At 33.0% G+C, this 24,404-nt stretch overlaps 1 protein-coding gene across 5 annotated transcripts in view; it reads left to right on the top strand.

Moving 5' to 3' along the window:
- AGPAT3 (1-acylglycerol-3-phosphate O-acyltransferase 3) overlaps positions 1-24,404 on the top strand; it is a 139,439-nt gene that overhangs the window by 51,606 nt on the left and 63,429 nt on the right. For 3 of the 5 annotated variants that reach the window (XM_031959210.1, XM_031959211.1, XM_012544325.2), the window contains one exon: positions 2,846-2,906. The exons of the other annotated variants lie outside the window; for them this stretch is intronic. The gene's annotated coding sequence lies outside the window, so the exon portion shown is untranslated. The remainder of the gene's footprint in view (positions 1-2,845; positions 2,907-24,404) is intronic. 5 annotated transcript variants of the gene reach the window in all.

Here is a 24,404-nt window from a genome sequence, read left to right as displayed (position 1 = left end):
GGTGACACTTAAAGCTAGTTTTCAACCATAGTTTCTCTCCTGAGTTCCAGCCCCACATTGCCAGCTTCTTATCAGATGTTACTTGCTAGGTATCTTATAAATCATCTCAAACTCACCTAGTTCAAAATCGAACTTATTACTCTTAGCCCTTCATTTCTTCCTTTCATTTCCAAATCTGCCCCTTTGAATAACTTCCCCTTTTCTATTAATTGGGTGCCATTATCTAGTCATCTAGGATGCAACCTAGGTGTCACATACCTATCCAATTCATTTTCCAAGTCCATTCTTCTATCACATTTCTCACTTCTGTCCCCTGCTTTATACTCACATTGCCATAACTCTAACTTAAAACCTCATCATCTCTTGTCACTATTACAGTAGTCTCCTAATTGGTCTTCCTGATTCAAGCTTCTCCTCTTCAGTTCATCTTCCACATAGTTGCTAGAATATTATTCTTAAATTATAGATCTTTCCATGTTGCTCCTCTGTGCGCAACAGTGACTCTTTGATGCCTTTATGGAAGATATAATTATTCTCTTTAGCATTTAAGTCCATTTGCATTCTGCTTCTAGCCCACCTTTTTCAGGCTTTGCTTCTAGTTCCAAAGTGTTATTTAGGTGGTGCAGATAGAGTGGTGGGCTGGAGTCAGGAAAACATCCTCTTAAATTCAAATTTGGCCTCACATCTGTACTAGCTGTGTGATTTGGGGCAATTCACTTAACCTTGTTTGCTTCAGTTCCTTATCTATGAAATGAGCTGAAGAAAAAAATTGCAGAATTGCAAAAATTCCAAATGGGGTCATGAAGAGTCAGACTTGATGGAAACAACTGAATAACAATAACCATCACAAAATTTCCAAAGTGACCTAGTTATGCCCACCTATTTAAGTCAAACTACAGACTATGCTTTTTACCTGAGATATACTGTTTTTTAAAATTTCTAGCTTTTTTGAGGTTTCAGGTTAAATGCCACTTTAAAAGAGGCTTATTTTGATTCTCCCCTCCAAAATTATTAATATGTCCCTAAATTACATTGTATTTACTTTGTAGATATTTTATATTTATTTACTTGCATTCATATTGTTGAGCTATAATAGACTCAATTCTTTAAGGGCAGGTACTGATTCATTTGCACATAGTAAGCTTTTAATAAATGCCTTTTCATTCATTTATTATTTTTTTTCCCCACATGGTATTTAGGTCATAGGTAATAGATACTTAAATACTTTTTTTCCTGGTAATGAATTGATAGGTTCTCATTTTAGATTAATGTTGCACGGCAAATAAGCCATGATCTTTATCCTGTAATGGTAAATATTCTTATCATAAAGTAAAGTTTTCTAGAAGTAAACTGCACAGTGTAAAGAGGGGTAGCCTCAGAGTCAAGAAGACTTAGAACAAATAGTGAGTGGCCTTGTGACTGTCAGCAGTTATTTAATATCTCAGTGGAACTATCTGTTAAATTGTTAAGCAGATCAGTAGATCTGCATTGATAAGAGTTTCTCCACCAAAAATTCCAGACTCTCTCAAACTAGACTAGATCACAGCTTAGGTATGCTGCAGTATATGTTCTTTTTGGTGAATCACTCTGAAAAGTAGATATCATTAAAGTGAAAAATAATAATTTAAATGAGTATTTTGTATTTTAAACAAGATGAATTATAATAACTTCTTTCTAAGAAGATCAGTGAATCAAGGAAGAGAGTAAGTAGGGAGAAGAAGGAGTTTAGCTATTGATAAATTCTGTCTCTTCTAGAAAGTATTCAAAGTAGTGAAAAGTAGGACAAGGATCATTACTATGAAAGATTTTGGGGGAAATAAAAAAAATCTTGCTTGAGATTTTTTTTTTTTGGGGGGGATAATATTAAATAGAATTACAAAGCATTTATGGGAACTATTTTTGATACCATTTAATCTGAAGTTCATAGGTCATAAAATTCTTAAAAGATAGGTATTCTAACTTGAAGCTTTCCCCGATATGACACATTATTTCTATAAAAGAGAAACAAAACATCCTCTGGTGTGCTTTCTCTCTCATTTGCATACTTATAATTCACAGAAATAATTTATTTCCCCAAGAAAGTATTTTATAGGCAAAATATCATTTATACCACCACAGACTTGTTGCTTATGCTGTGCCAGGTTCCTTTAATTTGTTTTCCTGAATGCATTTGCTGTCTTCATGTTTGATAACAGTCTTTTATTTTATTTAAGCGTTAGGATCCAGTCCAGAGTTTGTAATTTCTTTGAGGAAGCTTTCATTGAATAAGGAAAGGAATGTGTTAAGGATTGAATGAATAGGAATAAGGAACGAATAAGGAAAACTGTGTTAATTTTTATATTCTCATTATAGCAAAGATGTTAATCATGAAACATTTTTGAAAGATACTTTAAGGGAGGAATTAAACCTGTTCTTTGATGTGCATACACAAAAATGTGTACTTGACACTATAAATATTTGACTGCTATTTAACTATATATTTTTTAGTTATGTGGAAACTGGAGCCTAAGTTCCTTCACATTGATGACATACCTTTTCTAGAGTCAGCTTTTCTTTCCCTTTCTAAGATAACTTTCTATAATATCAGGAAGTACTTTTGAAATACTAGATAGTACTAGATAAACGTAGATTGGTCACAGTTGTGTTTGTGGTATATCTACTATGTAATTGAATTATATTTTATGAAAAATCCATATTAACTTATACTTTTCAGTTTACTCGTTATATTAGCCTTAAAAAAAAACTTCAAAATTAATCATGTCCAAGATTTATTTTATTAATATATGCATACTGTCCCAGTCATTCAATATACATTTGTACTTTTTATTTTTATTTTTACTTTCAGGCCTCTAAGGTTGGAAAACGTAAGAAGTGTTACTGTTGACCATACTAAATTTTGTGCCTTGGTAAGTAATAGGAATTTCCTGTGTTTTAAGATTAAGATATTTTCCTCCCTGAATTCCTTTCCCCAGACCTTTCGTATAGTAGGTGCTCAATAAATATTTGATTTTTTAGAAAAAGAGATAAAAATTTGGGTTAATTTTAAAAAATACTGTACTGGTACAGTTAACTCATTTAGCTAAAATGCAAACTGGTTGAAAACTTAAATAATTAGATTTTTCTGCATATACTTTACTCATATTTGAGATGGAGACAAATAATTTATCAAGCAGTTACTAGGAAAACAAACAACTCCTGGGGTATCTAAAATGGGCAGCACAGATTTGATTTTGTCCCTATATCTTCTGCATCTATAGTATCTAAAATTATTATTGATGTTTATGTTTGGGACAAAAAGACCTGCCCAAATTGACTACTACAGAGATCACTCATAAAAAGCAGAATTATTTATTAGAATCTCGAGAAGCGGACCCCATCCTGGTGTGTGAGCAAAATTTCACAGCAAGATAGGGCCAGAGCTAGTCCAGGCCTTATCTAAAATCATGTGACTCCGGAGAAGCCGAAACTGAGGCTTATAAGGCCTGATCTACTTTAGAATTTGTAAGTTCTTCACCTTTTCCCACACATATATATTGTTGACAGACATTAAAGAATGTCTATCACAAAGGTACTTTGTGAGTTATCAAAGAAAATTAAATTAAATTATGTTCAGCAGTACTTAGTGATAAGTATGTTATGATATTATTTGAAAGTGAATTCTTTAAATATGGCTTGTATGAATGTGTATGCTTGCATTTTAATATATACATATATGTAATACATCTGATAATTCTTTTTTGGGGGGCAGCTGAAGCAATTGGAATTAAGTGATTTGCTCAGGGTCCCATCACTAGGAAGTGTTAAGTATTTGAGGTCATATTTGAACTCAGGTCCTCCTGACTTGAGGACTGGTGCTCTCTCCACTGCACCATCTAGTTGCCCTGGTAATTATTTCTTAACTAGAATATTAATATTAACTTGTCCTTCCTATTTCCCCTACCATTCTAGATAGGATTGCTATATTTGTATTTTATTAGATAGTTTTGTGGCATTGAACAAATTATTCTGTGGACTTCAGTTTTATCATTTGTAATATGAGAGAGGATTTGATTTCATGGTCTCTGAGGTCCCTTCTAGCTCTAAATATATGAGCCTGTATTTTGACTATGAAAGTCTGAATCATTTAAACCTTCATGATAACATTAGTTGATTTCATCAGTGTTTGAACTATCTTTAAGGAGAGTAATACCAGGTTAAAAGGAAAACAAACTTCCTTATTTTGAATGAATAATTAAAAGTGGCAATAGGGTGGTCATGATGGAGAGAAAACAAAAAGAACTAGAATCTAAAGGAGTGCCTTAAAGATTGTCTCTTAGACAATTGGAAAAGAACTAAACAAATTATATTTATGTCATGGGATATTATTTCATCATAAGAAATGACAAACGAGATGATACTAGAGAATATTGTGTAGCATGAAATAATGCAGAGTGAAATGAAACAATTTATGCATAAGCATGTTACCCTCCTATAGAGACGTAATGAATACAGGGTACAAAAAGATGTATATTTTTTGAAACTATGACATGTAGATTTATTTTTCTTGACTAATTTGTTACATGAGTTTTTTTCTTTCTCCTTATTCATTGAAACCAACAGAATATGGGAGAAAAAAGAATTAGCAATAATTATGATTCTCCTTTCCCCCCCAAAAAAGATAGTCATTAAAACATTTTAAAAATAATATCAGAACAATATACTGCTGGCTTCTGAGAGCATGATATTAATTCATAAGCTCGGTTGCATTTTTTTTTGCTGGCTTTTTGATAAATTTTATGTTTGTGTTTATGTACTGTCATTTGAACTTACAATGAAATATGAAGAACTACTAGGAAGTTAGCATCCCACATTCCCAATTATTAATCTATGTGAGACTGAACTTTGTAAAGAGATTTCTAGATGCCTTGCTTGGAAGTGTTAGAGAAGTATTCTCACAATAGCTTTGAGAGGTAGGTGTAATTATTATCCCCATTTTACAGATGAGGAAATTGAGATAGATTAAGATAAACTGAAGTTAATAGCTAATAAGTATCTGAAGCTGAATTTGAACTTAGGTCTTCCTCGTTCTAATTTCAGAACTCTCCTCACTGGGAAACCTCAGAAAGACTAGGTCAAAGCAGGTCTGACCAAGTCAGAGAAGTGCCTGTAGACACCAATACTATGAAAACTCTCAAAGAAGAGAGACTATTTAGGATAGATGGTGGTCACTAATATTAAATGCAGAAAAATCAAGAAAGATGAGGATTTTTTAAAAAAGGTCATCAGATGGCAATTTAAGAAATTATTGGCAACTTTGGAAAGAGCTGTTTCAGTCAAATGATGAGGTCAGAAGCCAGATTGCATAGTTTAGAAATGATCATTCATAATTTTGAAAAGAGCAGTTTCAGTTGAGTGATAAAGTTGGAAGCTAGATAGCCAAAGATTTAAAAGGAATATCTATACTCTTTATAGCCATTTATGGTATGAGTGTGTGTATATTATGAATGGAGAATAACATCAAGGGCTTGAGAATATATTTTATTAAAGTGAAATAAGGAACTTTTAAATGTTGTTTATTGGCTAAAATATTCCATAATGAAAAATCTTAGAAAAGAATTCAGTTGGCAACATTATTCCTAGATGTAGTGTTTCTTTTAGTAATTATTTTTAAGAATAATTTAACATTTATTTTGTAAATTGTTGTAAGCTAGATTTCCTGTGAGTACATAGTATTAATCTTAATAGACAATAACTTACTGATAATCATTTAATATCATTTCTTTGACCTCCAAATAAAATTGACATCATTTTCTGTAAGAAGCTTTTCCTTATCTTTCTTGTTAGTGTTCAGTCCTTCCGGCATTATCTAAATATTTTCTTGTTTCTTTTCCTATTTTTCTCAGAGTGTGGTTTGGGCAGCCTAGGAAGAGCCTAAGACTCTCTATTTTGATATTAATACTAAGATGTTTTAATTTCTAATGTGGAAAATGTCAGTAGATGTAATCTACATAAACAAAAGCTATTTGAAGGCTTCTCAGTAATTAAATGTATAAAAAGATTTTGAGAGCAAAAAAGTAAGAACTACTGACCTAGTAGAATATGCAAATACTTGCAAATAGTAGTTGAGTGCTTGTTGATTTGATTGCTTAATATACTTTAATTATTTTGCTTGTCTAGTGGAATGATCATATTCTTTTTTGGTTTACTCTGGTTTTCAGGAATCTATTTCTTGGCAATGGTTTATCACTTTCTCTTTTAAAAGACCATCTATTTTCTTTTTCAGTTCTTTGTAATAGTTTTATTCATTTTTGTCTCTTGTTCCATTTCTTCTAGGTATTCATGTAATCCTTATGGAAAATTCTTTTTTCTCTTGAAATTTTTGTTGAGCTACTCTCTTTTTTGGGAGGGGGGTTATATTTGAAATATACTGGTATGTTTTCTTTGATTCATTTATCTCTTCACGGATAGTTTCTGAATTGGGACTGATCCTTGCTGAACTTTTGCGTAGAATTGTTGGTTCTGCTTGGTCTTATCCTGAATCTCCTGGGATGCTGTGCTGACTTCCAACTTTCATTTAGGTCCCCTTTCATTTTTGAAATTCAGGGTATTCAAAGCATTTTCTGGCATTAGGTACTTTACAGCCTCAGACCCGCGTTTTCCCAGATTTTGTAGCTGGGCTGCTCATTTCCAGTTATACTATTGCTCCCTGTGTCCCAGGGCTGCCAGAGTCCCCATCTCCATGGCTTTCTAATCACTCTGGGGTTTCCCTTGTAGGGGAAAGGGTGAAGAAATTCTTCTGTTATTGCTGTATTTGGACACAGAATATTTGGCCAACTTTGCTAAGGAACTTCTTTCCTATTAACCTGTTTTCTTACTGACTTCTGCAGTTCTGAGGTTTGAGTCATGAGCAATTGTCATTACTATTAGTAATTTAGGAAGCTGTATTTATTTGTATTAAACATGTTTATGTTAAACATAGCTTCCTGAATTATTGTATCATTTAATCCTTTCAAAATAAAAACCTATGTCAAAGACAGACTTAATAGTAGCTATTTATAATTTCTATGTTTGTTGATGTTCAACTGGATAATTGGTTTGGAGATATTTATTTGGTTTTCCTTGGCTGTCTCTAAAGTGCAGAAATTGTTCCATTTTTGTCTTTGTATCCCTCTTACCTAGCATAGCTCCTATACTTACCATTTTCTAATGCCTTGGGCCCTCTTTTCCCCCTTCCTCCATCTTGTATCATACACACTCACATGCATATCTCTCTTGGTTTGATTGTAAACTTTTCAAGGCTATGGCTTTCACCTTTGTTGTTGTATTCCCAAGGCATAGTGCCTGATAATAAGCACTTAATAAGTGCTTATTGATTAATTGTTTCAGAACTTTTGTACTCCAGTTAGATGCAATGTTTATCTTTTTGGGAAGGACTAGGAGGCAGAAGTGATGAGGGAGTTTATTCTAGCGATAAGGAACAGCCAGTAAAAATGATTTGAGTTTACAGTTGGAATGTCTTGGGAGATGAACAGCAAGGAGGGCAGTGTTACTGGATCCTACTATTAGATTGATGTTGGTGAGAGAAAGTGAGGAGTCTTAAGATAATGCCTAGCTTACCAGTTTGGCTGGCTGGGAGAATGATAGTATCCTTTATGGCACTAGGGAAGTTCAGAAAAGTGGAGAGCTTAAGGGCATGGACAGGGAGGTCAATTTTGGACATGTTGAGTTTAAGATGTCTACTAGATATTCATTTTGAAAGGTCTAATAGTCAGATGGAGATGCAAGCCAGGAGGTCAGGAGAGCGGTTTGGATTGCTTAAGTACTTCTGAGAATCTCAGTATACAGATATTAATTGAAGCCATGGGAGGTATGAAATCACAAAGTGGAAGAGTATAAAGGAAGTAAAGAAGAAAGGCCCAGAGTCTATGGGCACTCATATATAGTAAGAGCATGGCCTATATGAAGATCCAGCAAAAGAAACTGAGGAGAGGTCAGACAGGAGAATGCAATGTTATGAACTCTTAGAGAGAAAAAAGGATATTGAGAAGGAAAAGTCCCTCCCCCCCCCCAAAAAAAATGGTGCCAAAAGACTACAAAGAAGTCCAGAAGGAAGAAGACTGAAAAAAGGCCATTGGGTTAGTCAGTTAAGAAATGATTAGAAACTTTGCAGAGAATAGTTTCAGTTAAATGATGAGATTGGATCATAGAAAAGTCAAAAAGGAGAAGGAAGAAAGTGGAAGTGGTGGATTGTAGGAGGAGTGATTGTAGTGGCTTTCTCAAGAAGTTTAGCTCCAAAAAGGAGAAGGAATTGAATGACAATTAGCAGGAATGGACAGTTCGAGAGAGTGTTTTGTGGGTAAGCAGTAAGAAAGCAGCCAGTAGCAGCAGCACCGATTACAGAGCTCTTGCTGAGCTAATGGAACACGGGGGTAGGGCAGGAGTGTGGTGCTGGTCTGCAGCAGCACTGTTTCAGCACAGGACAGAACTCAGGCCGTTAAAGTGGCAGTGGACTCTGGGAAAAGTATATTGTAGGCAGATTGGGGGCAGATAGCAGAAGACAGAGGGTCCAGAGATAGGTGAATCATCTTCTACCACTAGTTGCATCCTGGTGGCAAAATAATAGGCATTGGTATAGATAGTGGCACAAGGTCAGGCTTTCTTTAGCCCATTGCTTATGACTTCAAAGTAAAATTAACTGACTCCTTTACATTGCTCCAAGTGTATTCCTAACTAGTCATGTATAATTCCCCCAGGGATGGCTTAGAAGAACATGAGTAGCATTATTGGGAGGGTGCTTGCTTTTTGGCAATGAGAGGTAAAAGTGCATAGCCATCTCCCATAGAAAAGTCTTCCAGAAGTCCTCAAGGGGTGAAGATTTTGTATTCTCTTTCCCACTCCCTCACTCTCACGAGACACCTAGGAAAGAGATCCTGGTTTGTAAACCAGGAAACACTTGGTAGTGGTAATAAGATGATTCTCCCAAATCTCTGATCATTATCATTCAATAAGGGTCATCCTTTTTATTGTAACTGTGATATCTCTGGTGCTGTTCCTGCAATAGTGCCTTTTTTACATTGAAAAAATCTACTTATCAATTCCAAAGTGGTATCATTTATCATACAGACCTCATTGTTTAGCTCTAGGACTCAGTGCTTCCTGGTACTCTCCCAGATTCAGTCAGGCCTTCAGGAAACTGCTGTGTGTTTTGTTTTTGCTGTTTCTATTTTCATTTTTTACTTCTTTTTTTTTGTTGTTGTTGTTGTTCACTTATTTCAGTCATGTCTTGACTCTTTGCAACCCCATTTCGAGATTTTCTTGGAAGAGATACTTGCTATTTCCTTCTCCATCTCATTTTTTAGATGACAAAACTAAGGCAAACAGGGTTAAGCTATTTGCCTAGGGAACCACAGCTAGTGGGGGTCATGTCTGGATTTGATCTCAGGTCTTTCTGATTCCAGGCCTGGTGCTACCTATATCAGGCTTCTTGAATACCAGAGGTCAAAGTTGACTGGTAATGGGCCTGAACTGATTTAAGTGATAGAAGGTCTTCTAGATCAGAAGTATTGAAAATGCCCCCACAGGTGGCTTGTGGCTCAGGTCACTCCTGAGTTCATTGAACCTGATCAAAATGCATTTGGAAAATATTTAGCAAAATAAATAAACAATAACACAGCTATTATATTTTTAAAAATAAGCCAACATGTAGTCCACAGGGATCTTTATGAGTGGATTAGTGTTTTTGTTTCTATTTGAGTTTGGTAATACTATTCTATAAGATTTTAAGGACCTTACCATCAAGAAATAGTGTGATAAGAGCAAAATACCAACTTCCTCTCCCTTCTCTATTTCATGCAAGATAGATTAATTTTTTTCTTAAAAGATCTTCAGGAACTGAGTGGATATCCATCAGTTGGGGAATGGCTGAATAAATTATGGTATGGAAATCCATCCCCAGAAAGGGGACCTTCGGGACTGAATGTGGATCACAACACAGTTTTTTTTTTCATCTTTTTTGTTGTTGTTTGCTTGTTTTCTGCTTTTTTTCTCAATTTTTTCCTTTTTGATCTGATTTTTCTTGTGCAGCATGATAAATGTGGAAATATGTATAGAAGAACTATATATGATTAACATATATTGGATTACTTGCTATCTAGAGGAGGGGATGGGTAAGAGAGGGAGAAAAAATTGGAAAATGTTTTGTAAGAGTGAATGTTAAACTTTCTTTGCATGTATTTTGAAAATAAACCGTTATTAAAAATAAAATAGAATCATAAGATTATATAATAATAATAAAACAAAAAAGATATTCAGGATATCCTAGGTACTTGCATGGCTCAGGTTCAGGTATATACATCACTACCTGGTTACCCAGGTTCAAAGGAACCATGAAGAGCTCTAAGTGCACTGTCTGATTCTTAACTGATGGGTCTGAAAAAACGGTTTAAGCAAGGAAGTTTTGCTCAGTTGAATGCCCTTATGATTCTTTCTTAAACTATTAAATGACCTATGAATGTCCCATTTTATTCCAATATTGAACCTGTCTAAACCATTGGAGGTCTAGCTTAAGTTAGACCCAACTCGGAACAACTATGTCCTTATATTCTTCCTTTCTCACTCCCTCCCAAACTCTTGCTCCCTTCCCTATAAGTTTAGTAGTATATGTTTAACATTAAAAAATGTATAATTTAAATGTATTTTTGGAAGATGCTCAGAAATGTCTTATAGATAGGGCTGTATGAATAAAAAGTTTGGAGATCAATGTCCTGTACATTATGGTTTAGAAAAACCAGATCCATCCATCATTTTTACCTTCTAACTTCAAATTTCTCTGTCTTTGCAAACACCATGTATTGTTGTTGCATGACTGAGTTGGTTGATTTGGAATGTTACCACAATGAACATTATATTGTTTTAATTGAGAAGTAGTCATTGATAATTTTAGATCTACTCTAATAGTTCATTAGAAATTGCTTTTTTTTATAAAGGCTTTCCTCATCACACCTCCTTCATAAAGCTGATTGTTTCATGCCTCTTCAAATTTTTCTATAACACTTTGAGAATTTCCTTTCTCCCTGTCATTTTCTATCTCATATTATACTTATTTGTATGTAACCTTAGATTTCAGGCGTGAATTATTTTGTGAACTGTTTCTTCAAAATGACTCTTTATTGATGGAGAGAATGCTGTCTAAACTCTTCAAGCCTATGGGAGAGATGAAGTTGACTAAGGAGAGCTTTGAGGTGCTTGTTCCTCTCCCTAACAGTGGCTTCTTGATGCCTTTTTTTCTTTTTCCTTTATTAATTGTCCCTAAAGAAAATCTAGAACCTTACTTATCTTGAGGAGAAATGAAAAAAGATTCTTCTCTAAAGTTCTTCCACCAACTCCTGAGTCTCTCAGTCAAGCAAGCATGCATCCTTGCCATTCTCTCTACCAGTAAGGAGAGCCAAGACCAAATAACAGCTCAGATGCATAAACTTCAAATCATCTACAAGCTTGTAGATCCCAAAGGATAATGTCTTTCATTTTTTCACCTTTGTTACCTATGGCTTCTAATCCCAATGCTTTGCATTGTAGCAGGTATTTTTATTTGTTCAATTAGATTGAATCAGAGTTAGGTAAATAAATACTTAATTATTTCAAATTAAAATTTTATTTCTAAAAGATGGGAAAGAAGCATTTTTACAATACTTTATTTTAAAGCTCCAAGATTCCATTGCATCAGAATGTGAAAGGAAACAAAATGCTATGAACATAACTGCATAATAATATATAGCATACATATACTGCCTAGTATGCGAGCCTGGTTGTTTGCAACATGCTACCTTACTATAAGCTTCTTACTAGATTAGAACGAAGATGTTAGTATAAAGCAATGTCTGTGGGGGGAGATATTTCCTAGTTTATTATAAACTTCTTAACATAAATCCATTAAGAGACTCTTAAACATGGACTAGTATTTTTACAATTTGAAGCTGGTTTTGGTTGAAGAATCGTTAACATAGCCACTACTCAAAGCAATTTGGTGAATTTTAACAACAATAGCACTTCCATATTTTACCCCCACTAGATCCTTTGTCATAATCCCTTCTCAAGAAGACTTGACCCTTGTGTCCTTCCAACAAATAACTTCCCTCTCTTTCATTTCTCAGTCCTCTGTTTTTGGTGCTTTAAAACAGCAATACTGTCTTACCACTGGATTTCCCCCTTCCCTCTGGATTATAAAGATGTTGGTCAGCTATTCTACTTGTTTATTTTCTGCAGTCTGTGCTACTTTGTTTGTGATGGCTTTAGTCTATTACCTTTATTGGTAAGTTTGATTTAATATGATCTATATGTGTTTATGTTCATTGGTTTTCCTAGAAGAAGTTTTGTTGTTATTGAATGTCTCCCGTGGAAGCTATTGGTTTTCTGATGTTATTGTTTTTATGAATCTTTTTTCCCTTTGCCTTTTTCTTCTTCCATTTCTCCTTATTTCTATTTATTGCATTCATATGAGGCCCATGTTTAGTGATTCAATCTTTGTTTACTTTGTTAAAGTAAAATTCAAGCTCTGTGGCTGACATTTGAAATACTTTCCCCCCTCATTTATACACCTGAGAATTAATACAGTATATAGAAAAATAAAATGTTGAATTCTGTTCCTTTTTCTTTCATATGCCACTGTTACTTTATCATTTTTTTCCCCTGAGGTGATATACTTATATAGAAGAAGTTTAGTGAAAGGAGCATTGGTCTTGAAGAAGATAATGTGTTCAAGTCCCGGCTTTGACATTGAACAAGTTGCTTCATCTTTTTGAGCCTCAGTTTTTTTATATATAAAATATAATAATTATGTATTTCCTCACAGATTTGATGTGAAGCAGGGATTCTTAATCTGTTTTTGTGTTATATTTCTTTGACAATCTAGTGAAACCTTGGGATTCGTCAGAATAATGTTTTAAAATGCATAAAGTAAAAATATATAGCTACACAAAGGAAACTAATTATATTAAAGTATAGCTATCAAAATATGTATTTTTGAAAAGCTCATTTATACCAGGTTTAGAACCCTTGAATGAAGAAACAACTAGAATTAAAATTCTAGGGTCAGCACTTTGGAGCTGGAAGCAGTCTTGGAGGTCATCTCATCCAGTTCACTTATTTTATAGATTATTATAGATTAAGATCATGTAATAAAAATGAATAAGAATTTGAACTCAGATCTTGTTTCCAAATCTAGCATTATTCCTGCCATGTGTCACTTTATGTATAAATTCTTTTTTTTTTTTTTTTTAATTTAATAGCCTTTTATTTACAGGTTATATGCATGGGTAACTTTACAGCATTAATAATTGCCAAACCTCTTGTTCCAATTTTTCACCTCTTACCCCCCACCCCTTCCCCTAGATGGCATGATGACCAGTAGATGTTAAATACATTAAAATATAAATTAGATTATGTATAAATTCTTAAAGTTGGAAGGGACATCACAGGTTATTTAGTCTAACTCATATCTAAAAAGGAATCCCTTTATGACTTCCTAAAATGATCATCCAGTCTTTGCTTAAAGACCTCTAGTTACAGGAAATTCACAACTTTCTAAGGCAACTTAACTCCCTTTTAAAAATTGTAATAGTTATTGATTTTTTATTTAAAGCTTATTGAGCAAAAGTTATCAAACTGCACATATCCTTTGATCTAGCAGTGTTACTACTGGGCTTATATCCCAAAGAGATCTTAAAGGGAAAGGGACCTCTATGTGCCAAAATGTTTGTGGCAGCCCTTTTTGTAGTGGCCAGAAACTGGAAACTGAGTGGATGCCCATCAATTGAAAAATGTCTGAATAAATTGTGGTATATGAATGTTATAGAACACTATTGTTTTTTAAGAAATTACTAACAAGATGATTTCAGAGAGGCCTGGAGAGACTTACATGAATTGATGCTAAGTGAAATGAGCAGAACCAGGAGATCATTGTACACAGCAACAACAAGACTATACGATGATCAATTCTGATGGATGTAGCTCTCTTCAACAATGAGATGATTCAAAACAGTTCCAATTTTTTAGTAATGAAGAGAGTCAGCTACACCCAGAGAGAGAGAACTATGGGAAATGAGTGTGGACCACAACATAGCATTTCCACTCTATCTGTTATTTGCTTGCATTTTTGTTTTTCTTCTTAGGTTTTTTCTTTCTTTCTAGATCCAATCTTTCTTGTGCAGCAAGATAATTGTATAAATATGTATACATATATTGGATTTAACATATAATTTAACATATTTAACTGTATTAGACTACTTGCCATCCAGGGGAGGGGGTGGGGGGAAAGAGGAGAAAAGTTGGAATAGAATGTTTTGCAAGGGTCATTGTTGAAAAATTATCCATGAATATGCTTTGTAAATAAAAAGCTATCATGGTAATATTAATAAAAGAAAGCTTATTGAGCTGTTTTTTTATCTATTAAAAATATTTCCCCCAATTATATGTAGAGAATTTTTATCATTCATTTTTACAAGATTGAGTTCCAATTTTTTTCCCTCTCCCTTCTTCTCTTCCTAAAATGGTAAGCAATTTGATATAGCTGATATGTGTGAAATCATGTATAACATTTCCATATTAGCCACAGTTGTGAAAGAAAAAAAAGAAAAAAATGAATTGAAAAAAGTATGCTTTGATCTGCATTCAGAGACCATCAATTCAAATCAAAAATTATTTGCATTTTTCATCATGAATCATTTGTAGTTGTCTCTGATTAATTACAGTATTGTTGAGAAGAGCTAAATCATTCATTGCTGATCATCACACAATGTTGCTATTACAGTGTACAATATTTTCCTGGTTCTTCTCATTTCACTTTGCATCAGTTGATACAAACTTTTTCAGATTTTTCTAAAATCTGCCTCCTTATCATTTTTATTGCATAATAGTATTCCAATACATTCATATACCACAACTTATTCAGCATTCCCTCAGTTTTTAATATTTTGCTACCAGGAAAAGGGCAATTATAAATATTTTTGCACATGCAGATTGTTTTCCATTTTTATGATTTCTTTGGGATACAGACCTAGTAGTGGTTTTGCTATATAAAAGGGTATACACAGTTTGGTTGCCCTTTGGGCATAGTTCTAAATTGCTCACCAGAATGATTAGATTAATTCCCAGATATATCAATATTACATTAGTGTCCTATTTTCCTATATCCTCTTCAACATATGTCATTTCCCTTTATTATCATGGTAGGCAATCTCGTATGTATGAGATGGTATCTCAGAGTTGTTTTAATTTGCACTTTTTTTTTTTTTTTTAGCATTTAAAGTGATTTAGAATACTTTATAGGACTATTGATAGCTTTGATTGCTTTATCTGAAGCAAGTTCATATCCTTTGATTATTTGTCAATTGGAGAATGGCTTGTATTCTTATAAATTTAATTTAATTCTCTATATATTTGAGAAATAAGGCCTTTATTGGAGACACTTACTGTAAAGATTGTTTCTTAGCTTTCTGCTTTCCTTCCTGTTTTGGTTGCATTGGTTTTGTTTGTGCAAAAGCCTTTTAATTTAATATAATAAAAATGATCTACTTTACATTTTGTAATGCTCCCTATCTCTTATTTGGTCAGGAAGTCTTCCTTTCTTTACAGATTGGGTAGATTATTTCTTGCTCTTCAAATCTGTTTATGGTATCATCCAGTTTGACCTTATCTTGACATATGGTATGAGATTGGTCTATACTTAGATTATGCTCCATTGTTTTCCAGTTTTTCCAGCAGTTTTTGTCAGATACTGAGTTCTTATCCTAGAGGCTATTGTCTTTGGGTTGATTAAACAATAGGTTACTATGGTCATTTACTACTTTAGATTGTGTGCCAAATATATCCCACTGATCCACCACTCATTTCATAACCAATGCCATATAGTTTTTATGATTACTGCTCTATAATATAGTTTGAGATATAGTATTGCTAGGCCATCTTCCTTTTTACTTTTTAAAAAAATTACTTCCCTTCATATTCTTGAACTTTTGTTCTTGCAGGAGAATTTTTCATATTTTGATTAATATGGTACTGAGTAAGTAAATTAATTTAGGCAAAATTGTTATTTTTATTATATTGGCTTATCCTATCCATGAGCAGTGGGTATTTTCCCAATTATTTAGATTTAGCTTTATTTGTGTGAAAAGTGTTTTGTCACTGTATTCATATAACTCCTGTGTTTGTTTTGGCAGCTAGATTCCCAAGTATTTTATATTGTCTACAATTATTTTAAATGGAATTTCTCTTTCTATCTTTTGCTGCTGGGCTTTGTTAGTCATATAAAGAAATGCTGATAATTGTACAATATTTCAGAGTCTGATTCTTTTTGTACAGCAAAATAGCGGTTTGGTCATGTATACTTATTGTGTATCTAATTTATATTTTAATATATTTAACATCTACTGGTCATCCTGCCATCTGGGGGAGGGGGTGGGGGGTAAGAGGTGAAAAATTGGAACAAGAGGTTTGGCAATTGTTAATGCTATAAAGTTACCCATGCATATAACTTGTAAATAAAAGACTATTAAATAAAATAAATAAATAAAAAATTAAAAAAAAAATAAAAGAAATGCCGATTATTTACATGGGTTTATCTTATATCTTGCAACTTTGCTAAAGTTGTTAATTATTTTAAGTAGTTTTTTTAGTTGATTCCCTAAGATCCTCTAAAGTATACTATTATATCATCTGCAAAGAGTGGTTTTGTTTTCTCATTGCCTATTCTAATTCCTTTGATTTCTTTTTTTTTTATTGCTATAGCTACATTTCTAGTGCTATATTAGTGGTATTAATGGACATTTTTGCAGGAAGGTTTCTAGCTTATCTCCATTACAGTTAATGCTTGCTAATGGTTTTAGATAAACTGCTTATTACTTTAAGGAATGCTCTCTTTATTTCTATGGTCTATAGTGTTTTTAATAGTTATGGGTGCTGTCTTTTGTCATTTTTTTTTTTTTTAGCATCAATTTAGATAATCATATGATTTCTGTTGGTTTTATTATTGATATTATCAGTTATGGGTTGATAATTTTCCTAATATTGAAACAACCCTGCATTCTTGGTATAAATCACACCTTGTCAAAGTATCTGCTCCTTGTGATATATTGCTATAATTGTCTTATTAGTATTTTATTTAAAATTTTTACATTGATATTTGTTAAGGAAATTGGTCTATGGTTTTCTTTCTCTGTTTTAGCTCTTCCTGGTTTGGGTATCCGCACCATATTTGTTTCATAAAAGGAATTTGGTAGGATTCCAAATATTTTTCCATGTAGTTTATATAACATTAGAATTAATTGTTCTTTAAATGTTTGGTAGAATTCATTTGTGAACAAATATGACCCTAATAATTTTTTCCTAAAGACTTCTTTAATGATGTGTTCAATTTCTTTTTCTAAGACAGAGTTATTTAGACATTCTTTTTGAGAATCTGGTAATCTGGCTATTTATATTTTTGTAAATATTCATTGATTTTTCTCAGATTGTCAGATTTATTGGCACATAATTGGGCAAAATATTGCCTAAAGATTGTTTTAATTTCTTGATGATGTTTTACCCTTTTTTTGTTATTGAATATTTGGTTTTTGTCTTTTTTAATAATTAAAAATGACATCTGTCATTGATTGTTTTTTCATAAAACTAGATCCTAGTGTTATTTGTTACCTCAGTGGTTTTTATTCACTTTCAGTTTGATTAATCTTATTTTTAGCTTTTCAAGTGTGGTGCTAAGTTGGGGATTTTTAATTTGTTCTTTTTTCTAGTTTTTTTACTTGCATTCCCGGTTTATTGATTTTCTCTTTCTTTTGTTGAGGTAAGAATTTAGAGAAATAAAAATTTCCCTAAATACTACTTTGGTGGTGTCCCATAAATTTTGGTATATGGTCTCATGATTGTCATTCTTTTTTTTTTAATAGCTTTTTATTTACACGATATATGCATGGGTGATTTTTCAGCATTGACAATTGCAAAACCCTTTGTTCCAATTTTTCCCTTCCTTCCCCCCACTCCCTCCCCCAGATGGCAGGTTGACCAGTAGGTCTTTCATACCTCTTCATGTGAAATAATTTACCTCATTCTACTTTCTCTTCCTTCTGCACCTATCCCTCTTTTTCATCTCTTAATTAAATTAAATTTGAAGCAGTGACATAAAAAACAAGTTATTTCCTCACTACCACCACTTCTCAATTTCCCCTTCTACCTACTATCATTAAACCTTTGTAAAAAAGAAAATCATATGAACAAAACCGTCATTCCTACTCTCTAATTTTCAAACACTTCCCATCAATGGATTCTTCCCTACCACTTCTAAATATGCCTGGGTTTCCACCATAGTTCAAAAATCCTCCCTGGATCTTAGTTTGCTTGCTAGTTACTTTCTTTTATCTCTTTTCCCCTTTTCAGCTAAATTCCTTGAAATATCTGCCTACAAGCTTCTGCTTCTCACTTCTAAAACATTTGTAATGTAGCTTCTAACCTTATTTTTCTTTTATTTTTTAAAGGAGCTCTTGCTTTAGAACTTTTCAGCTTTTTATTTTCAAAATATATGCATAGATTTCAACATTCACCCTTGCACAACCTTGTGTTCCAAATTTTTTCTTCCTCTTGTCCCCACTCCTTCCCTTAGACAGCAAGTAGTCCAATTAAACATGTTAAACATAGTTAAACATGTGCAGTTCTATACATATTTCCACAATTATGTTATAAAAGAAAAATCAGTTCAAAAAGGAAAAAAAGTAAACAACAATATGAAAAGTGAAGATACTATGTTGTGATCCACAGTCAGTTCTCACAGTTCTCTTTCTGCACGTAGATGGCTCTCTTTATTACAAGTCTTTTGGAATTGGCCTGAATCACCTCAATGTCGAAAAGAGCTAAGACCATCAGAATTAATCATCACATAATCTTGTTCTTGCTGGGGTACAATGTTCTCTTGCTATCCTTATTTTTCAATTGAAATTTTTCTTTCCAATGAGACTAATTTATTGATTTCCACATCTAAGATCCTTTTCCAGATCTTGATCTCTCTGCAGAACTTGACAATATTGATCTCCTTCTCCTTGTGGACATTTTCTAATCATTGTGACATCATTCTTTCTTGGTTTTCTTCCCACCCACACTCCTTTATCTCAGGTATTTCTTCTGGATCATCATCCATATCATAGTTGATGTAGGTATTCCTCAAGCCTCTGTCCTGGGCCATCTTCTCTCTATAATCTCTTATTTGATCTTATCAGCTCCTCTGAGTTCATTTTCTTCTTCAGGAAAATAATTCCCACATCTGTATTTCTAGCCCTAATTTGTCTCCTAAACTTCAGTTTTACATTAATCAATTGAACTGGACAGTTAAAACTGGATGTTCTATAGAATTTTAAGCTCAACATATCCAAAACAAAAATCATTACTGTTGCAATTTCCCTGTTACTATTGAGGGCACCACCATCTTTCCAGTTATCCAGGGTTGAGTCTAGTAGTCATCCTTAACTCTTTTCCTACTTACTCTATTTACCTAATTAGTTACTAATTCTTGTAATTTCTTTCATTATTATAATAGTCTTCCAGTTGGTCTCCTGACCAACTAACCAACCAACCAATTGTCTCTTTCTATTCCATGCTATCCTTTCTATTCAGGTAACCCAAGTGGCTCACTGTCCCCTCCTGTATCAAATATAGTTTTCTCTTTAGTATTTAAACTTCCTTACAACACCCTCCCTTACTAATCTTGTAATCTATTTACCTACACGTTCTCCACTGTTGGTCCATTTATTATTCCTCACAAAATATACTTGATCTATCTACAGGACTTTATCGACTGCCATATTTAGAATCTCTCCTTTTCAACTTCCATTTCTTAGAATCTCTGCTTTCATTTAAGGCTCATATCAAATGTTATCTTCTCTTGGAATATTTCTGCTCCTCCACCTTTTTTCCCAGCTTCTAGTGCTATCCCTGCTACATTTATTTTATATGTTATGATGTATATATGTTATTTCCTCCATTAGAAGTAAGCTTCTTGAGAGCAAGAAAGAACTGATTTCCCTTTATATTGGTATCCCCAGTGCATAACACAGAGCCTTTATGTGGTAAGCACTTAGCATATGGTCATTGACTGACTAAATTGATCAATTGCCAGTGTGCTCCACATTCCTCAACCACAGCATCTCTCCACACTTCAAAGATAGCTCTATTTTGTCATTAATCCAATGGGACATGATTAACCATTATAATTCATCCTTTTAGAATCATTTATCTTATTGTAGTAATTTTGTTTATTGTTCTCTTACTTAGGTATTGCTGTAGTAGTTCAAAAAGTTCATGTATACTTTTCTGAATTCTGTTCATTTGTCATTTCTTATGCCACAGTAACATCTACATGCTATTATTTGTTCATTCATTCCCCAATTAATTGCTATTTACCGGTTCCAGTTTTTTGCTACCACAGAAAGTTTGGACAGGTCTGCAATTTTATATTCTGATGTTATTGCGCCCAATATTTAAAAAAGAAAAAACAAAACCTAATCTGGCAAATGCTGAAGTAAAACAGCAAATGGTGGAAATGGGGGTGAGAGAAAACAAAATGAGAATGAAGGAAATAAAAGGGTAGTAGTGTGTGATATTTCTGAAAACTAGAAGTATCCTGAGCTCCCTCTCATTTTCTTCTCTCTCCTATCCTTTGTTCATTTCTTCTTTTTTCTTCTTTTACCTTCCCCCTTTCTCCCTTATTTCCTCTGAGTTATTAAAGATCTACCTGTGGTAAAATTTGCTAATTTTTTTGTTTCTGGTGTGCATGTTCTACTTGTATTTCTCCTGCTGATCCAACTGCTCCTATTTTGTAGACCCCAGATTTCCAGTTGAATAACAGTATCTGGTCTGGCTTTCCAGGTAGGCAGAGTTGGCAGCAGTCACTATCTACTGTCTAATCCTTAAGATGTTTTTAATGTGATTTAAAAAAAACTTTTATTCTACGATGAGAGCTAAAATTGGGGAAAAATTGAATACCTTTGAGAGAGGTAATATATTGCTCTAATTTATTTTTCAGAAGAGGAGATTTTTATATTGGAAAGGATAAGGAAAACATTGAAACCCCCAAAGTAAATAGACGGGGAAGCATTCAACATGAAGAATGCAAAGTGAGACTGTCAATTGAAGACAAACTTCTCTTTCTCAATATCACATTGCTGCCAGATTTCATAAGACAAGCTCTTTACCTGAATGAACAGGAAAAGTTGTCCTTTATTTGTTGTCTTCCAAGTTCATCTGATTAAAACACTCTACTAAAACAATAGTTCCAATACAAGAAAAGAAGGCAATTAGGATTTAGTGACTTGCTCAGCTACCTTCCTCCCCCCCCACCCCAAAAAAAGAAAACAAGATAATAATTTACTTCCAATTCTTTACTGTTACAAAAAGTGCTACTATATTTTTATCTATGTGGGAGATTTCTTTTTATGAATGATCTCCTTGGCATATAAGCCTAGTAATGGAATCTCTGGGTCAAAGGATATGGGCATGCCCTTTAGTCACTTTATTTGCATAGTAACAAATTGCTTTCCAAATGATTATACTTATTCACAGTTCCATTAACAGTATGATATGGTGTTTATCTTTTCACAAACCCTCCAATGTTGAATATTAACTTTTTTGTTATATTTGCCAATTTGCTGAGGGTGAGATGAAACCTGGGATTGTTTTTATTTGCAGTTCTGTTATTAATAGTGATATAGTTGTAATAGTTTATGTAGTAGTGATAATAGTTGTAATAGAACTGCTCATACTCTTTATTTACTGAGAAATGACTGGTTTTGGGGTGTGTGTGTTTGTGTTAGTTTATATATATCTTGATAAATCTTTTTCCCTTCTTAATCTTCATGTATTACTTTTGTTTGTGCAGGAAAATGTCAGTTTTATGTAATTAAGATAACTTACTTTGTCTTTTAATGTTTCCTCTATCCATCGTTTGTTTAAAAAAATGTGAATATCATGTTATATGATATATTATTCCAATTTTTTTAGAGTAATCTTTACTATAAAGGTCATGTATCTTTTTTTAGAATTTATTGTGGAATATGATGTAAGTTGTTGATATCTAAGCCTAATCTAATTTTTCTAGAATTCTTTTAATCAAATAGAGAATTCTTTCCAAAATAATTTATATTTTCCAGATTATCAAATACTGGGTTTTCAGTTTCCTTATTTATTACTCTACCTTATATAGTCTGTTCTGTTGATCTACTCTATTAAAAAACAAATTAATACCACATTTAGTAATATATTTTTAATGGCCACTGCTATATAATCTGTGTTCTAGAGGTACTATTCCTCCATTTTTACCTTTTTTTCATTATTTTCCTTGATATTCTAGATCTTTTGTTTCTCAAAATAAATTTTATTGTTTCATTGAATTTTGTAAATTATCCCTTAGATCATGTGATTGTTATAGTAAAATGATAAATTAATTCTTAAAGATAATAGAATTAACTAGTTGAGCCACTTAAAAAAGAATTTAAATGGTGTTTGTTCTCTGAACAAATAAGCCAGTTCGTAAGCAGAGTGGTGCTTGATGTTGGTTTCAGTTCATTTTACATAGGATCAATTCCCTCCTCTGACCTAGTTTTCTGGTTTCATTCTTTGCAATGACACTTAGCAACACTATTCTTCTAGTGTGTGTGTGTGTGTGTGTGTGTGTGTGTGTGTGTGTGTGTAGACATGTGTCACTTCTATGAGCTCCTTCTATTTATTTTTTAACATTGGATTTTGGTGAAGTTAATATTATAATCATATGAGGAAAAATAGCTTTTCTGTGTTGTATTTTAATTTCCTATTGGAAGATGTGAAACAAGTATAAAATAAAGATCAACTTGCATTAGTTAAACTCTTAATTACAAAATATTAATTTGATACCATGAGCTATTCAGTTAAAGAAAAAGTATCTAACACCTATTATAAGTAAGGTAAAGAGAATACAAGGACAAAAACCAAAACTTTGTTGTTATTGTTCTATCCTGTCAGTGTTTTGTGTTGATTCTGACTCTGTGATTTTATTTTGACTTTTCTTGGCAAAGATAGTGGAGTGGTTTGCCATTTTCTTCTCCAATGGCGGCAAACAGGATTATGTGAGTTCTCCAAGATCACACGGCTATTAAGTATCTGAAGCAGGTTTGTTTTGAACTCAAGTCTTTCTGACTTCAGGCCTAGAGCTCTTTTTCACTGTGCCATTTACCTGTCATATCACTTGTATACAGATAAATAAAATAAATAAAACAAAACTTTATTTGAAAAGGAAGAGAAGATGAAAGAATGAATCTTCATGGAGGAGGTAGCATTTGAGTTGATCCTCAAATAAATATTCACTCAACATGCATTTAAAGAATGTCTGTTATGGGTAACAAATTCATTTTCCATCATAAACCAATTTCATTCTGTGCCTCCATCCTCTTTAAAAAATTAATATTTTTTCCCCCAATTATATGTAAAAACAATTTTTAATTTTAAAAAAAATTTTGTGTTCCAAAATTTTTTTTATCTTCTATCTTCTCCCCACACTTGAGAAGATAATATGATAAAGACTCTCTTGCTTGTAGTCATGCAAAAATGTATTTCTTTTTTAGTTATTTTGTGGAAAAAAAAAACAGACCTTCCCTACCCTTTGTTTCCTGATCTCAAAAAATCCCAATAAAAATAAAGATAAAAAAAAAACAATGTTTCAGTTTGTATTCAGACATCATTAATTCTTTCTCTTGAGATGAATAGTATCCTTTTATCCTGAGTCCCTTAGATTTTCCTAGATCATTGTATTTTTGAGAATAGCCAAGTCATTCATAATTGATCATCATTTAATATTACTGCTACTGTATATATTGTTATCCTGGTCTTCATTTCTCTTTGCATCAATTCGTCTAAGTCTTTCCAGGTTTTTCTGAGAGACAAATCCTTGTCATTTTTTAATAGTACAATAGTATTCCATCACAAGCATATGCCACTATTTCTTTAACCATTTCCAATTGATGGTCATCCCCTTAATTTCCAATTCTTTGCTACCACAAAAAGGAGCTGGTATAAATATTTTTGTACATATAAGTTCTTTTACTTTTTTTTTTTTTTTTTTTTTATCTTGTTTGGGTACAGACTGAGCAGTGTGATATTACTGGGTCAAAGGATATACATGATTTTATAGAACTTTGGACATAGTTCCAAAATGCTCTCCAAAATGGTTGAGTCAGTTCACAATTTTACCACAGTGCATTAGTGTCACAGTTGGAAGGCCATGTGCCTTCCAACATTTGTCATCTTCATTTTTTGTCATTAACCAGTCTGATAGGCGTGAGAGCATACTTCAGGGTTCTTTTAATTTACATTTCTCCAATAGTGACTTAGAACATTTTTTTCATATGATTATATACATCACTTAG

This window comes from Sarcophilus harrisii, chromosome 3, assembly GCF_902635505.1.
Source record: "Sarcophilus harrisii chromosome 3, mSarHar1.11, whole genome shotgun sequence".
In the NCBI taxonomy this organism is placed as follows: Eukaryota; Metazoa; Chordata; class Mammalia; order Dasyuromorphia; family Dasyuridae; genus Sarcophilus; species Sarcophilus harrisii.
The sequence above is the reverse complement of the archived record's forward strand: the minus strand, read 5'-3'. Positions and strand labels throughout refer to the sequence as shown.